A 16,460-nucleotide genomic window follows, 5' to 3' on the forward strand; every position below is an offset into this window, starting at 1 on the left:
GAGGGGGCAAGACAAAAAAGGAGGGAAACAACAGAATTACAAAGAAGCCTGGGAATGGGATGCCAATTCCCTTGGAGTGAGCTAATCCCTATGAGCTCTGACATCATTTTCTTTATCTAGGAATGCCATGTGGCAGGAGGCACAGACAAACAAACCGAAAGAGTTTATTATTCAGATTACATCCACTACGTAGCAAACGTTTTTACACCGTTTTTGGTGTAAAAACTGCCATCTGTATATACCTACGTCATAGTTTTTTTGTGTATGTATTTCGGCATCAGATCACTGATAGCACCACCACAGCACTAGGCAGATGTATGGTACAAGATCAGGTTGTATCATGCTTTAAATATATTCCCCGCAGTAGAAGGTTTGCAGTGGAGATGGCTTTGTTAGGCCTATTACTAGGGCTGGGCGATAAAAAGATCTCGAAACAGCATCGCGATAAAACTCAGGTCGATATCGATGATAAGCTTTGTACATATTTACCCGATAACACAACTGCCAGAGTCTGGCTTTTCGGCTTGCCGGCATGCCCACTTCCTATTTTTGAGCGTTTGTCTGTTGCCGGTGTTGTGTCGAAGTGTGTTCCCCCGTCGAATTGTGTTTCCCTTCTGTTAAAATGCGTAGCGTCTCCATCCATAGTTATGGTTAGACATAAGGGTTGGTTCAGGTTTAGGAATAGGGGAAGTTGAAGTTGGAAAAGGGAGAAGAAATGAGCAAAAGTGGAGCCTAGGGCAACGAAAGTGATGGCGGACATAGCTGAATACATCGTTGATAAAAAGGGTTACACGACATTGGTTGTGTGAAAATGGTTCTGGATTTCTCAAAAGCAATGAGGGGCAGATTAAGCCGGTCTGCAAAATATTTCGGCGGGGAACCAGGATGGGAAACTCAACAAATCTTTCCCATCGCCTAAACAGATACCTTCCCAGCGACCACATCGAGAGTATGAAAATGCGAACTCATGCTGGCCCGAGTCCACACAGCCTGCAAGTTAAAAGTAGTAACGTTAGTTTGTCTGCTGTCAACAGCGCTAGCATTAGCTTTGCTATAGCTGCTGTACCGAAACAACAATCAATTGTGTCGTCTTTTGCAGCCATTGCCACATATGAAAAACATTCAAAAAACTATAACGAGCGCTATTTATTATTTTATAGCGAAAGACCCTTGTTTACACATGCACTTGTTTACTTTGTTTGGTTTTGTGCTATCTCTACTATCTCTACAAACATTTGAGAGATAGCACATGGCAGTTTACATTTAATATGTTGCTTTTTACATTTACAGTTTTAGGTTGTTGTTGTACAAGATCAAAAGAAATGTAGCCAAAACTGACTTCTCACTTAGTCTCACAGTTTTGCAGACACAAAAAAGATAAATGCAATTGTAGGATGACTCTGTATGAGGAAAAGGTGCTACTCTTAATTTTCTTTTGCTAGTAGAGGGCACTACTGCTCTGTTGACCAGTGTGGCATCTCATAATGTGAATATGTGAGTCCTCAACACAAACATTGTGCTGAATATTGTAAAATGTATATGTTAATAAACTATATTCTAAAGTGTAATTAAACCTCTGGTTTCTTCAGGCTTCTTTGAACGGGCAGTATCAGCAAAAAAAAAAATGATATGGTGATAAATATCAATATTGTTTAAAATGGGAAAATATATCGTGATCACTTTTTTTGCCATATCGCCGAGCCCTACCTATTACTGTGCTTTTCTAGCAGCAATTTCTACCAGCACTGAAAACTCAAGCAGTCCGAGCTGACCAATTATAACTCTTGTGGTCTCCAAGAGGTATCTCCGTAGCTACAACTGCCATGTGCGTAGGCTCCATAACTAAGCTGTAACCCTTTAACGCAGAACTATAAATTTCACCTTCAGTGTGGACACAACACACTAAAGGAATCCACCCAACCATTACACACTCAGACACACTCTTCCTCTCTCCTCAATCTCAACTCCATCGCCTCACAACAGCCACAGTGTTCAGTGTCAACAGTGGTCACACTATGTGGCGCTAACATTAAAAATGCATCCAATTAAAGCTGCAGGGGGAAAATACTCCTCTGTAAACTGCAACAGTCTGTAACATGTTTGCAGCAATGATAGGCTTTCTAAACATATTAAGCCAGAGGAGCTCTACATTACTCATCCTGGCTGGCTGTCTGGCCAAATTCTGCCTCAATTGCACAGTTGTTTGATCAACTGTTTGTGCGCCGTGTATGTGCTAATGCCAGAGAGGGAGAAAAAAAGGACATGGATACCAGGCGAGCTGAATACAGTACGACAGCTTAGAGAAACGCAGCAAAACTTGTCTTCCTATACTTTCATGTGTCTGCAGTCGTGCTGTCACATTCTGCAGCTCTGTTCTGTCGACAGGCAGCGTTTCTCTTTCTTTCACTGTGCATTACTTACTCTGCCGATGGTCGGCGCGTGTGTATTTGGGAGTGTACGTGTATTAAACCTGTCGCTTTCTGTGCTCTGACGTTCATGTGCTTATCACTTCGGCTGATCCCTGCTTGTCGCGCATGTGTGTACAGTGTATGTGTCTGTCTGTCTGTCATATACATGCGGGTGTGTGTTTGTGTGCGAGGCAGATGTTCCCCGAACGTGCCATTGCTCAGTGTTCACACACACCGCGCTAAGGAAGATTAACCAGTACTTTATTTATTTATTTGCTTCACTCCCAATCCTCCTTAATCCCTGGTAGCAAAGAATACAGGAGGAAAGGCAAAAGAGAGTGCAAATCTGGAGCTAGGTGGCAGAGTTCTGCACCACTCAGGACCTACTTTTACAAATGACTAACTTGTCTGGTTCAGGGCCATGAGAAACATGTTAAGTGCAAATGCACTTGATGTTTGAATTTGAACCACAATAAGATCTTCAAAGTATCACATTTCATTGAGATAGTGCAGCTCTGATATTCAATTCAATATCAAATTACTATAATATGCCACTTAAAACAAAAAGCAGAAAAGGCAGCCCATAGTTAATTTAAGTTAGAAATGTTTAAGTCTACAGTCAGGGCTATGGTTACATAGTCCAGAAATGCACTAAATTGGCAAATCTAGAATTGCATTCACTTTTTTTAAAAGTGAATGAAATTAATCTGTCCTCCTATTCCGCAGTCCAACATGTGCCCACTGTAAAAAAAAAAACAACAGAAAATGTACTTTTTTTGGAAACAAATAGTTCTTGAATCATAGCACATAGCAGTATTGACACTGGACGCAGGCTTCTCGGCGGGGACTGCTTGGATTTTTTAGACAGAGCCAAACAAGATCCTGTACAGCTCCTCATAAACAGCAGCTGCAGACTGCTCAGTTCCCAGTTCCTTCCCAACCGCCAGCTCAGGAGGGTCCAATCAAAACCAGCCACATTACTCCCTTACATTGCCTTTGCGTGCCAAGTCTGCTCCGTGTCGGGGGGGAAAAAGCCAGGACTAAAACAGAGAGCGTGCACAATCACCAAGCTGTGAATTTAAAGAAAAATCTGTTTACCTGTGTGAACTTTGACCTTGGTGGTACTGCCGCTGTGGTGGCCGCCCCCTCTCCCACCCCGCCCTTCATGTATTCCTCAAGCACGGTCCTTCACTGACCCCTCCTTTAAGCGGTGATCTGAGGGGAAGGAAGACAGAAGAAAAGGCTGTTAATTTTCTTTTAATGGAATGCCAGGGAGAACCTGGTTCAGACAGAGGACAAATGTATCACAGAGAAATACACCCTGGTGTCGAAAAATGTATGCAGGAAGCCATGAGGGAGTTTGCTATACTACCCCATTTACTCTACCTCCTAACCCTGCCGGAGAGCCAGTGAACCAATGAACAACTGCACCACCTATTACAGTGCCGTGCCTGTATACTGCAGCAGTCCTGTACCCCCCACCCCACGCGACCCCCACCCCCCACTGCACAGGAACAATGTCCTTCCTAAAGGTTATCAGCAGCCTGGCGCTTGGTCAGCCCTCATCCTGAGTCCATTACACACACAGCGGCTAGATTCACTGCCTTAATACACCTTTCTTAGTCGCTCCTCATTGCTTCGCTGCACCCTTTACAGGCTGATATAAATCCAGCAGAGGCCCAGAACACACATACACAGGTTTTGGGATTAGCCTACCAGCACATTGCTATTCTGTCTCTAGACATCTGCCATGCACTTCAATTGGTGTAAATGTCACTATGAAAACTGAGATGAAATAACATATTAGCCTGCATATTACCCAACCCTGATTTTAAAACTAACCCCTTCTCCCTCCCTTTGCAAGACTTTTGAGCCTTGTTTAGAGTTAGTGGTTTATCAGGTCAGAAATTCTACTTTTATGACCAAATATCTGTAAAACATATAGCATTACCATCAATCTAAGCTGTACTTTGTGATGGTGCTAATAAGCAAAGTTGCTTAGTTTAGCATGCCAACAGGCTTAAGAGTTGGCATCAGTATCCGTATGTTAGCACTGCAAGCATGTCACCATGCTGATGTTAGCACTTAGCTCAAAGCCCCTGCTGTGCCTAAGTACAGCCTCACATAGCCTTTAGCGTGGCTGTAGACTCTTAAGCCCCTTTCCCACTGGCAAAAAAAAACCCATTAACAGCCACTAATATCTGGCTTTTGTCTTTAGTGAAAAAGGTTACAATTGGCATTCATACGCGGAAAAAAGGACTTTGTAGTAGTCACGGGTATTTATCAGCTCTAACTTTGATCGGCAGTGATGGGAACATGACTGTTGCTGTTGAGTTTTTCAAATGTATCTTTGAACACCACAAACTGAGTGCCATCTAGTTCCATTATATTAAAGAAAAGGCAGACATCTCTCTGGTCGATATCTCCAACACTGCGCAACAATCTAGATAATAAGAGGAAAAATTTAAGGTCTTCTGGTAAAGACAGTCCCCTAGGAAGACACACAACTCTCTTTTCTCCTCCATTGTTTCATCACTTACAATCTCTACAACTGGTACAAACAAGCTTCCCCTGCTTCAGGCTGCCCTTGTGGCCATTTTCCAAGAGGTTCAATATATCTTGGCACTTCTAATCAGAGTCAAAGAAATTTTGGCCAGTGGGAACCAGCCATTTACATAAAAATATGGGAAAGTAGAAGAGATTTGATGTCAGTAATACTAGAAAACTACATCAACTATACAAGGGAATCAAGGTAATAGTATGCCACACTGGATTTCCACATGGCAGGATTTTGCTGACATTAGTATACAATTAAGATGTTCACGCTTTATTTTTTTTAATGAAACATTTAAATGTCTAATTAATTAAAGTTTAGAAAAAGTAACAACAATTATTTTATTTCCTAAATATCTCCTATTGATATTTAGAGCAATAGATGGATGGTTTAAACATGAGGGGCATATGGATGGAATGGGGCCCCCCCATACATCTCAACACCTGCTTGTTCATTTAATCCATGACAAAAAGGGAGCATACTGAAGAACAAACTGTGGGAAGAGGGGGTTGATTTTGGACTGGGGCCAAAAAGAAGAGGACAGCGCGGAGGAGAAACCCATAAATACACAGGGAGGCGAGCAGGTGTCGCAGACAAATGTGATTTACAGGGTCTACGTCCCATACAGTGCTGACAGGTAAGCCTATTAGGTTGATATTACCCAGCTATAACACGCACCAATGGACCCTCTTAAAAACGTCTGTGCATTGAGTGTGCAAAGGTTATGGGTTTAAGAGAAAGTTTATAATATCACATTGTTAAGATGGCCATACGTTCAGAAAATTCAATTATTATATTAAAACAGATTTTCAATTGGTTTTATTCATTTTATTACATATATTTTAAGGTTAAAACAAGAGAGCAATGTTTGGCTGCCTTAAGGTCGGTAAAAACAACAACAACTTGCTTTTATTACAGTAGAGGTTGGACTGGATTCTGGTTTAAGAGCAAAACTGGGAAAATATTTTTTTCTCATACTCTAACATCAGGCTTCAAAGCCAAAGACTGCGAGAGAGTGCTAAATACTGAGATGGCAGTGCATTTCTGCACATCTGAAGCTGCCGGGAGAGCAATCACTAAAGAATGCAAACGTTTATGAGAAACTAAATGCACTAGAAAATCGAGCGGAGATCAGCAATCGAGTTTCACTTGTAATACTGCATAAGAGACACGAGACTACAAGAAAATTGCTACCACTTGAGCAGCACACTACAGATGATGCTGAGAGCAACACAGCACAAAGCAATGTGTTCCTAATAATGTGGTGAATATTGCAGTGAAGAGCTGAATGCTTCGTACAAGCTTCTGCAGACTCCAGCTTTTTTTTCCTGTCAGAAGTGTGAACTCTTTCATCCCGGATATAAGAGGCTGCGGTAAAATTCTCAAAGAAACTAATCGTGTTAAATGAGGTTTGTGTCTGTATCCATGACTGTGTGTTTGCATGACTGTGTGTTTGCATGGGTGTGTGTTTGCATGGGTGTGTGTGTGTGTGTGTGTGTGTGTGTGTGTGTGTGTGTGTGTGTGTGTGTGTGTGTGTGTGTGTGTGTGTGTGTGTGTGTGTGTGTGTGTGTGTGTTGTTGTTATAGGTGTCTGTGTGAGACTTAAAAAGTCCTGTCACCTTTGAATCTAAACTTTGTGTCAACTCTCCTGTTTCATAATCTTGCTTAGTATTACTCTCTTAACACTTCAATCCCGGTAATCGTATCTGATGATGTGGCTGTTCATTGACGGAGATAAACCAATTTTCTGTGGAAAGCCTTTAAAGTGATTCAAATGCTGGAGATGATAAAGCCCAAGTTTTCCTGTTAAAAGCTCTTAACACCACAACGTTTACTTTAGCTTCCTGGGGGGGAATCCTAGTCTCAAGCGGCTGCTCAACTTATACACACACTCACTCACACACACACGTACACACACGTACACACACGTACACACACACACACACATACACACACACACACACACACCTCTTCTCATCCAAGGCTGAGGAAGCAGAGGAGCTATAAAAGCCAACCTCATCTCCTTAAAACAGGCAGGGCTGTCCCTGGGCGTCTTAACACAACTCATCAACTGTTAAACCAGAGAGAGAGGCAGAGCAGTAAAAATCAATGCCCCCCAACATGGCAAACAGCAGTCAATGATGTTAGGTGGAAGAGGAAAGAGCGAGAATTTGCAGCAGCGTCTGGAAAAGGAAGGAGAAGCGAGCAGGAGGGCGGGAACGAGGGAGAAAGTCCATTTTACACTAAAAGCAGTAAGCTACTATATGTAATTGATAACCTCTATGCAAATAGAAGAACTCTAAAGACCAGATAATGCAATTTACGTAAAGACGCAGAGTCTCTGAAATCGATTGGCGCTGTGAGTGAGAGAAGCCATTTCCCTCTAGCCAAGATAAAACACTTTACTATGAGCTGTCAGATACTTATCAGGAGGAAATTAGCGGAGGAATACCATTTTCCCAAAACAAACAGGTCAAGTCTTTCTCCTTCTTGAGTGGTCCCTCCCTCTCTTTCACTCTCTCCCACTCTGATATCATCATCTCTTATTTCCTCCCATTTAAATGCCAACAGCGAGGAGGCAGGGGCCGCATTTCATTCAAACAGATCATTTGTAATAAAAAAAAAAAAACCAGGCAGGCAGGCCCCGTCCCCCGGCAGGAGCAGGTTGTTGTTTGAAACGGAGAGGATGAGGTCTCCGGTTCGCCTCGGCTCCCGGGAGCAACCCCAGAACCTGCCAGCGCCCGCACGTACACTCTGACGCAAGTCTGACACAAATCTTCGAGCCAGATCTCACCAAAACAATATCTGCTGTTTTGGCCTGCAGTGTGTTCCTGGCTGAAAAGACGAAAGAAACGAAAAAAGAAAATACTCATAGGAACAGAGCACAAAGAGATGTTGAAGCAGCCCACACAAGACAGCCTTGTCGGTGCGAGAGAAGAGGGCGGCTCGGCGTCAACATCAACACCGGTTCTACAGTCATCGCTCAGCAGGTAATTATGATAACAACGTGTTCCCTAGGCAGCTTCTCTCTGATTTAGTTTCCAAGCACTTACCCTTCCTAAAATCTCCTCCCGATAACATCTCATATGATTACAAAGTCAAGATCCTTTTCAAGGAGCGCCCACTTATGTGCCTCTAATTTGGTGTATATAACTCTCCCTCTTGTGACTGCTCAATGATGCTTCTCATTTTATTGTGTATGCTTAGTTAAGATGTTGCACCGTTTGAATTTTCATAACATTTTGAATGATGCCACGACATAAATGAACCTCACCTACCAGCACCATCTGTTATTGAGCGCTCCACTGCCTGCTATTAGTTTCAATTGTAAACACAGCCTTGCCACATGGGGAAATACATCATTTCATTGTGTCTGTTATCATCCAGTTTTAACAGTGGGACAGAACAGTTTGGCCCTGAATGGAGTCGTTGGAGTTGACCCTGTGATTACCTCTGCGATGAGGCATTTTCCTTGGTTGTCATCACAGCGGACCCCTTAAACAGCCAGCGCTGCTCAACAATCTCAACAGCAACCGGGCTAGGCTGTTGACATACTGAAGACATTTAAGATAATCCCGGAGATGTCTCTGTGTTTTTCAAGATTACATCTTCAAAGGGAAACGCCCCCCGGCGGTGTTTAAAAAAAAAAAAAAAAAAGGGGGGGGGGTTTGTAGGGGGGGGAAAAAGGGGTAGAAATGGAAAGTTGGGTTTTTGTTTTTTTGGGGGGGGGGGGCTGGGTGGGCCGGCCCGGGGGGGGGGGGGGGGGGGAGGAATCAGACTTGAGAGAGAAAACACACCTGTTGGGATAGGACAAAACAGAGTGAGGTAAAGAAAGGACTCTCACCTGTGTGACCTGACACAGGCTGTAAATCACACAGTTCATCTCTGGCCCAGCCCTGCCTTTTATAATGTCGGGCATGATGTCACGTTGAGGTTCAATGTGGTTAGAGGGTAAAATACACACAAAAAGCACCTTTGTCACATGGATAACCAAGTGGCAGGGCTTTCATAACACTTTCACAAAAATGGATATGTCTTAACATTGCAAATGCAATATAGCCAATCACACAATACAGGTATATTTAATTGACATTGATTCTGACCAGTTTTTGCACTTGGGTACTCCTTTAATATGTTTCTATTGTTTGTTATTCCAGTGCAGATGCCACACTTAAAAAAAAATAAACACACAAAACTTTTGAGACAAATCTTCATGCCTATCCACATCACTGTGGACTTTGTCTTAAAGTAATCTCATGGATCAAAATGTGACAAAGTGTGGTGTTTGCCAAGAAAAGGAAAGTTAAAGGTTATTAATCCCTGAGGGAAGATCTGTCCTCTGCCTGTGACCCATCCTGACTAGGAGCTTCCTGTACTGTTGGTGCTGTAACTCCAGTGATCATGACTTGAACTCCTGCATAGCCTCAAGGCAGTTCTCTCTCACAGTGACACGCTTTACATACTGCATCATCACAAAGCATTTTTAGATACTTTACATGACATCAGTGAGGAACTGTGAGCTGTGCTGTGTGGCTACTTTACATCTCCCAGCCTCATACAAGCGTTAGAGATGCTAAATGAAATGTGTCACACACAAATTGCTTTGGAAGTATTAAATTAAAGCAAGAAATTATGACTCATATCTGCAACAAATGTCAACAGTGACGTCCTCTGTGAGCGCCTCTTAATGAATCATGGAAGTGTTTGCTAACGTGGCTCTGACGGACATAGAAATCAGCCGTATCCTTTCCAGCTGCTGACTGGCATTGTGAGAACTAGGGCTGTCCTCGACTAAAGAAATTCTTAGTCGACTAACACTTCTACAATTTTGTCGACTAATCGATTAGTTGATTTAATTGACACAGCTGTGCGCTTTGAGAGGTGGTTAAGACTAGAAAAGCACAATATAAATGTAGTTAATTAACCATCTGTAAAACTGAGTTTCTCCACAATTAATCCTGCAAAAGCACCACTTTAAATCTTGTGTTTACCATAAATGTGTTCATAAGTTTCTTGGAAATGAGTAATTAAGCATGAATAAGCATAAAAAATGACTTTTCAACTAAAGAAATCTTAGTCGACTAAGACCAAAACGACCGATTAGTCGACTAATCGACTAAGAGGGAGCAGCCCTAGTGAGAACATTGGCAGTAATTATAGGACCGTAGTATTTTGACACAGAACACGGGGGTGAACAGGGAGGAACACAGAAGTAATAATAGCAATTTCTAATACAGAAAATAGCCAGCAAAAACTGAGCCTTTATGCTTCCTTTCAGCTCAGTCCTCCCTCTCGGCTGGCTTGGTGACATCATCAGTGAGTTGGTGACCAGAGCCCAGAGCTGGGATCAAAAGGCACAGAGTGAGGTCTGTCTGTTATCAGCTGCACATACTGTACGCCATGAGAAGGCACAAACACCCAGACAAAGAGGCACAAGTCACACAACCACCAGAAGGCTATTTTAGAGCGGCAGAAGACGAGACAAAGATAAACAAATATGTCATCAGCAGGAGGCTGGGACTGAGTAGACGAATCAGTTGAATCATAATTGAGACTCACAGATAGGGACTTATTTTAGAATGAGTAGCAATAAACAGCAACCTAAGTGTCGGCAGACAAAGCAGCATTAGGTACAGCATGGTTCCTCTGAGCGAGCTCTGCGGTGGGCCCCTCCTCCGTCTCTCTAGCCTCACTGGCCACGGTTGAAAAATTAATGCAGCAAACTGACAACACTTAGGGCCTCCCTCTCTCTTTCTCTCTCTCTCACCCTCTCTCCCCTCCCCATGTACCAAACAGGATCAATTACAAAAGCTGGGCTCCACTCAGTAGCGCTAAAGAAACAAGAGGCACTCTCCATCACAGCTGTATGTGTGTGTGTGTGTGTGTGTGTGTGTGTGTGTGTGTGTGTGTGTGTGTGTGTGTGTGTGTGTGTGTGTGTGTGTGTGTGTGTGTGTGTGTGTGTGTGTTTCAGGCAGGCTTATGACGAGCAGAAAGAGGAGGAGGAGGTGGTAATAGTCTGTTTGCTTCTCTCTAATGACAGCGGCAGAGTGGATTAGTGAGCCTCCTAACCCATCAGCATCACTCCTCCCAGTAAGTGATAGAGCATGTAAATAACCAGTTGTGGCCACTAGCAGGAGGAAAGAAAAGGAGACAGGGAGGCTAATGAACTGAGAGGGTCTAAATGTGTACTATGTGAGTGTTACCAATACAAAGTGAAAATATCGATACGCATGGTCATCTTTAAGATGCGCCTTTATTTTGAAATCCCCACATAATAATTGTTCTTTTTACTAAAAAGGGTAGTTTTTTTTTTTTAAATGTCTGGAAGAGCTTAGTAATGAAATTATCTAATCATATTTTAGTTGCTTTTTAAAAAATATATATAAATGTAAGCCATTGTGTTAAATGGTCTTACGTATCGACTTGTATCGGTCGCAGGCCTCGGAATTGAATTGAAATTGAGACTCTCTCTCCACCATACATATGGGATAAGTAACAGTGTAACGGTTAATATACAGGAGAGAAGCCAGTCATTTGAGTTTATGGAAAAACCTTTCAGTGCTCGGTTTTCATTTTGTGACTTTCGATTAAATAAAGGACTATTTTTCCAGTCTTATTTCTTCATTGAAGTTTTCTGTAAAATAGTGTTAAAATCTCGTCTTGATCTCGTGAACCCAATCTCGTGTCTCGTCTCCTCTCGTGAGCTGGGTGTCTCGTCACACCCCTAGTAAATATTGTATCATAATAATAATAATATTGTGATGTGAAAAAAACACATGATTTAACCCCCTAGTGAGTATGTGTGCGTGTGTGTGTGAGAGAGAGAGAGAGAGAGAGAGAGAGAGAGAGAGAGAGAGAGAGAGAGAGAGAGAGAGAGAGAGAGAGATAGTGTGTTTCGTCCGTGTGCCTTCATTTGTATGCAGGTGGAAATTTCGAGGAGTTCCATTTCTACAACATCAGCCAAGTTATTCAAATGCAGCACATCTGACTGGAGAGGATAACATAAAGAAAGGCATCAGCAGAAATGGCAGCAGGCAGTAATCCCCCGGCCAGGCCACTTGTGTTTGACGCGCAGGCAGGCTGTGCTGTCAGTGGCAGCACCCATACAGGCCTTATCAGTGGCAGCCATAGGACTCTTCTAATAACCCTGCTGATGCTCTGTGGTGCAAACATGGACAGGGAGACGGACAAACAGACAGACAGGTTTCACTTCCCACTTAAAGAAAGAGCCTGAGCGCCAGGCATCAGCCTGTCGCTACTGAGTGCATTTACTCATTTCGTAGCATGTAATGTTCTGACAGCTTCATACATGTTGACACTTTCATCTAAATGCACTCCAGTGTTGACCGCCCCATCTTTAAACCCCCTGCGCACACACACACACAAACGCACATTTTGCATTCATGACAGCGTTGTCTAAACTCGGTCGTGCTGCAGCCCCAGTAGGAGGGTATCTGACTCCAGCATCATTATCACCATTCAAAAGGTCAAGCACAGTGCTTCCAGCCTCTTCTGTGTGATTTATGCCCTTGTGCTATTACCTCTGTTGGCATTAATATCCATCTGTAGTTCCAATCACACCGCCTCACCACCGCGGCTCCTGATGCTCTCAGGACAGAAGCCGTGGCTCGACGGGAAACAGCTTACGTAAATACACAGGCTGTTGACACAAGATGGGCAGCACATGGTTGCCTCGCTGCTATGACGCGACTCACCGATCAGGGTACAGATAAGAACAGCCATCACTTTATTGTTGTTTCTTTTCATTACTGTCACCGTTCATCTCCGTCTTTACATCCTTTCATCTTGATATACATTTCATATCTCCAGAAGCATTTTTTTTCTCAGCTCATCTTAAGAGACTGAGATAGCTGTTACTGAAAGGAACGCAAAAATGCACACACAGTGCTGCAGGACTCCATTTGTAGTTAATGAATACCTAGAATATTGACACCAGTAAATGAAGGTGTCACTCCGATGATGCAAAAAAAAATAGAGCAGCATCGCCAAATGGAAGTGGCTCCAGGCGTTCTCTGCGCTTATGTGACCCAATAATCATTACCCTCAGAAAGGCTCCACAACCAATTGAAGTGTCATGAAAACATCTACTCTTGTGTGCCTTGAAGCAGCCTTGGAGCACTTTGAGCACAGTGACCGGCACGCCACATGCCGTATAAAGACTTAATCAGGTCTCCTGTGTGGAAGAGAGAATTCCCTCTGCAAAGGCTGATGGGAACCTTGGCGATGACACAGAGAAGCCTGCTGGCCTGTCAGCTCGTCTCGATGCAGCTCAAATCAGCACTCAGCTCCGGAGAACTTCTACTGCTGCACTGACACGCACTCATACACTGGCTGACACGAATCTCCAGCTTCACTTCAAACATCCGCTCAGTCCCTCAACATCATACTCGACATGTGCCGTGTGTGTGTGTGTGTGTGTGTGTGTGTGTGTGTGTGTGTGTGTGTGTGTGTGTGTGTGTGTGTGTGTGTGTGTGTGTGTGTGTGTGTGTGTGTGTGTGTGTGTGTGAGTGAGACGGGCTGAATCATTCCAGCTATTAAATTCAATATTGTGTGGCACAGCACCATCTCAAGATAAATGTAGGAGAGCAGGAACGTTTTAACATAAAACCAGCTGCGCCTTTGGCTGCAGGGAAGATGAACTGTTAAAGGTTATATTAACTTTATTTGGCATGACAGTATACATCAATGTGTTGCAATTGTCTGTGCTGCATCAAAGCAACACATGTCTATCTAACCTAATATCTAAACTTAGCCAAGCTATTAACGTTCTAGACATATTTTCATTTGATTAATAAAACATAAACCGATGATAATAATGAGAATTTTATAATTTATGTCTTAGAAGTCTTGAAACACTTTCCTTTGATGAGAACAGATAACAAACAACAAGCTGATGCTAATCTGATGCAAGGCATCATCTTTAAAATGCACAACATACAAGCCCCGGATGAGGAGAGCTTTAAGAAATCAATACAAAGCCCTAATTCCTTTGACAGATCTTATCAAGTCAAGATGGTGACTGATATTTTATGTGCCACCAAATTGCAAGGAGAGAGCTTTTAATAATTGATGGTGCTGGAGCAGGGAGATTTTTAACCGCTCTCCTCCTGTTATCAATCATTAATGGAGTTTCCATCAAAAACACTTCAACCCCTCAAGTATCAAATCTCTCTTGAAGGTGGAGGGCCCACATTCAAACATCCCACTTAATCAAAGGGCACACATTGGCTCTCCCTTACTCTCATTTTCGCTTGTGTAAATTAGGATAATAACAGCACAAATTGCAAAATTGTTCACAGCGTAAGTGTAAAAGTAGGCATTTTAGCTGAGGTCTTCTTGTGAGTGATGAGGGTTAATGGGAAAATTCTAAATGTTTAAATCACAGGGGGGGAAACAGGCTGCCAACCAGCGTCTTTACTTGTTTTTCTCTCTTTGCCATATACGTATATGCAGAGCTGTTTAAAGCTCTATCTATCTATCCGGCTCGCTCTGCTCTGTGAAGCTGCAAGGCCTGCACGGTCAATGTCATACAGGACGCAATGTGCATCAGCGACGCTCGCAGAGCATTAACACTGATGTTACCCTTTAAAACAACCACAAGGTTACAGACAGTGCTGCATGTGCATGTAAAGATACACACACACACACACACACACACACACACACACACACACACACACACACACACACACACACACACACACACACACACACACACACACACACACACACACACACACACACACACACACAAAAACACACATAAATATATTATTTTGTTTTTGTTTTTTTATTTAAAAAAATGATTAATATTAAATTAAAAAAAAAAAAAAAAAAAAAAAAAAAGAAAAAAAATAAATTAAAAATTTAAAAAAAAAAAAAAAAAAATGTCGTTAAACTAGCTCAGATTGAATCACAACAGATCTACATGTAAAACACTAGGCTACATGAGCGCAGCAGCTAAGTGATAGCAGAAATGATAGAGTGTTCGTAATTACACATCAAGATGGTTTTGACAGTGTTCGTTGTGCCAGTGATCAGTGTCATGGCACAGTGCCAGCAGCAGCTCGGTTCTGTTTGATTTGTAGCTGCAGCTGAGTAGCCGGTGATACACAAGGAGAGCTGCAGTGGCACTCTTTCACTTTCTCTACCTCCCTTCCACCTTCTGCCAGCCCTCACCCCACCCACACTCGCACTGTCCTGTTTCACTGGCCCGACCTTGCCTGTCATCAGTATAAAACACCTTTTCCAGGCTGCTGAAAAGCAGGCGCACAGAGAGGACACTTAATAGGATTCTTCTAGTGAAGAGTGAGAGGTATAAGCTAATGTTCACCATGTATACCATCTTAGTTTAGCATGCTAGCAGGTCAACATTTGCTACTAAGCATGGGAATGTCATTACTTTTACAGATATTTGGTCATAAACCAAAGAATAAAACTTCATTTGATGATGACCGGATTGATGACCTGATGATGACGATCACCAGAGTTATTGCAATTCAATTCAAATTTCAGCGCAATTCATCTGGTACTTGTTGAAATATTTCAGTCTGACCAAAGTGGTGGACGGACCGAGAGACCGACAGTCATCCCTAGAGCCATACCATCTAGCATGGTTAGAAATTGAAAACTTTCGTGTGTAGTCACTGATAAGATATCAAAATAAGATATCAAGGTGAATGGTTGTTGTTGAGCACAAACCCATTAAAGAGTGATTTATACATTAAGCATACTGTGAGCCCTGGCGATGGTACTGTAAGGGCGTTTTCACACCTCAAAGTCCAGACCAAGGTCCGAACCAACGTTCGTTTTACATTGTATACATTTGATCCCGTTCTTTTTGGTGTCACATAGTGATTTTGCTAGCGCACTAAAGAACTTTCCATGACATACCTACGGCGTTTCATCACCACGTAAGTGTGTTGCGTCTCCCTTTGATTGGTGAGTAGGCGGGCGTGCGTCTGACGTTGGCGTGTTGCCACTCATACCCTCTCTCTTTCATCCGCTCAGAATTTCTTTTGTAAATGTCGGCATTTTTGTGAGTGTTTCCTAATTGACTTTTAATGTTTTCGTCTGACCAAACTGAAATGAATCTAATCTCCTCCTCTCACCACGTACTTCCACGACTCATCATCGTCCGGGTTTTTTCTTCTTCTTCTATGGTACGTAGTTGCCTAACTTCCTGTAATTGGTGCGAAGGTCCGAACCATCCAAAAAGTGTTTTCATACTGCAAACAAACCGGTTCAGTTTGGTCCGGACCGAGGCAACCTCTTTTGATCGGACCAAAATTTGGTCTTTTGATCCGGAGGCACCTTTCTCACCTGCAATTTTGGTTCGGACCAAACTGAAATGTCCGAAAGTCCGGACCAAATGAGGTAGGTGTGAAAACGCCCTAAATGAACAAATTAAAGCACAGAGCAAGCAATATTTGCTTCCACATTGCTTGCTTTGAATGTTATCTGAAATTTGCAGGTTTT

At 42.8% G+C, this 16,460-nt stretch overlaps 1 protein-coding gene across 3 annotated transcripts in view; it reads right to left on the bottom strand.

Annotated features, from left to right (window-relative positions):
* zmiz1a (zinc finger, MIZ-type containing 1a) overlaps positions 1-16,460 on the bottom strand; it is a 110,221-nt gene that overhangs the window by 80,332 nt on the left and 13,429 nt on the right. For all 3 annotated transcript variants that reach the window (XM_039784714.1, XM_039784712.1, XM_039784713.1), the window contains exon 2: positions 3,507-3,623. The gene's annotated coding sequence lies outside the window, so the exon portion shown is untranslated. The remainder of the gene's footprint in view (positions 1-3,506; positions 3,624-16,460) is intronic.

This window comes from Perca fluviatilis, chromosome 19, assembly GCF_010015445.1.
Source record: "Perca fluviatilis chromosome 19, GENO_Pfluv_1.0, whole genome shotgun sequence".
NCBI classification, from domain to species: domain Eukaryota; kingdom Metazoa; phylum Chordata; class Actinopteri; order Perciformes; family Percidae; genus Perca; species Perca fluviatilis.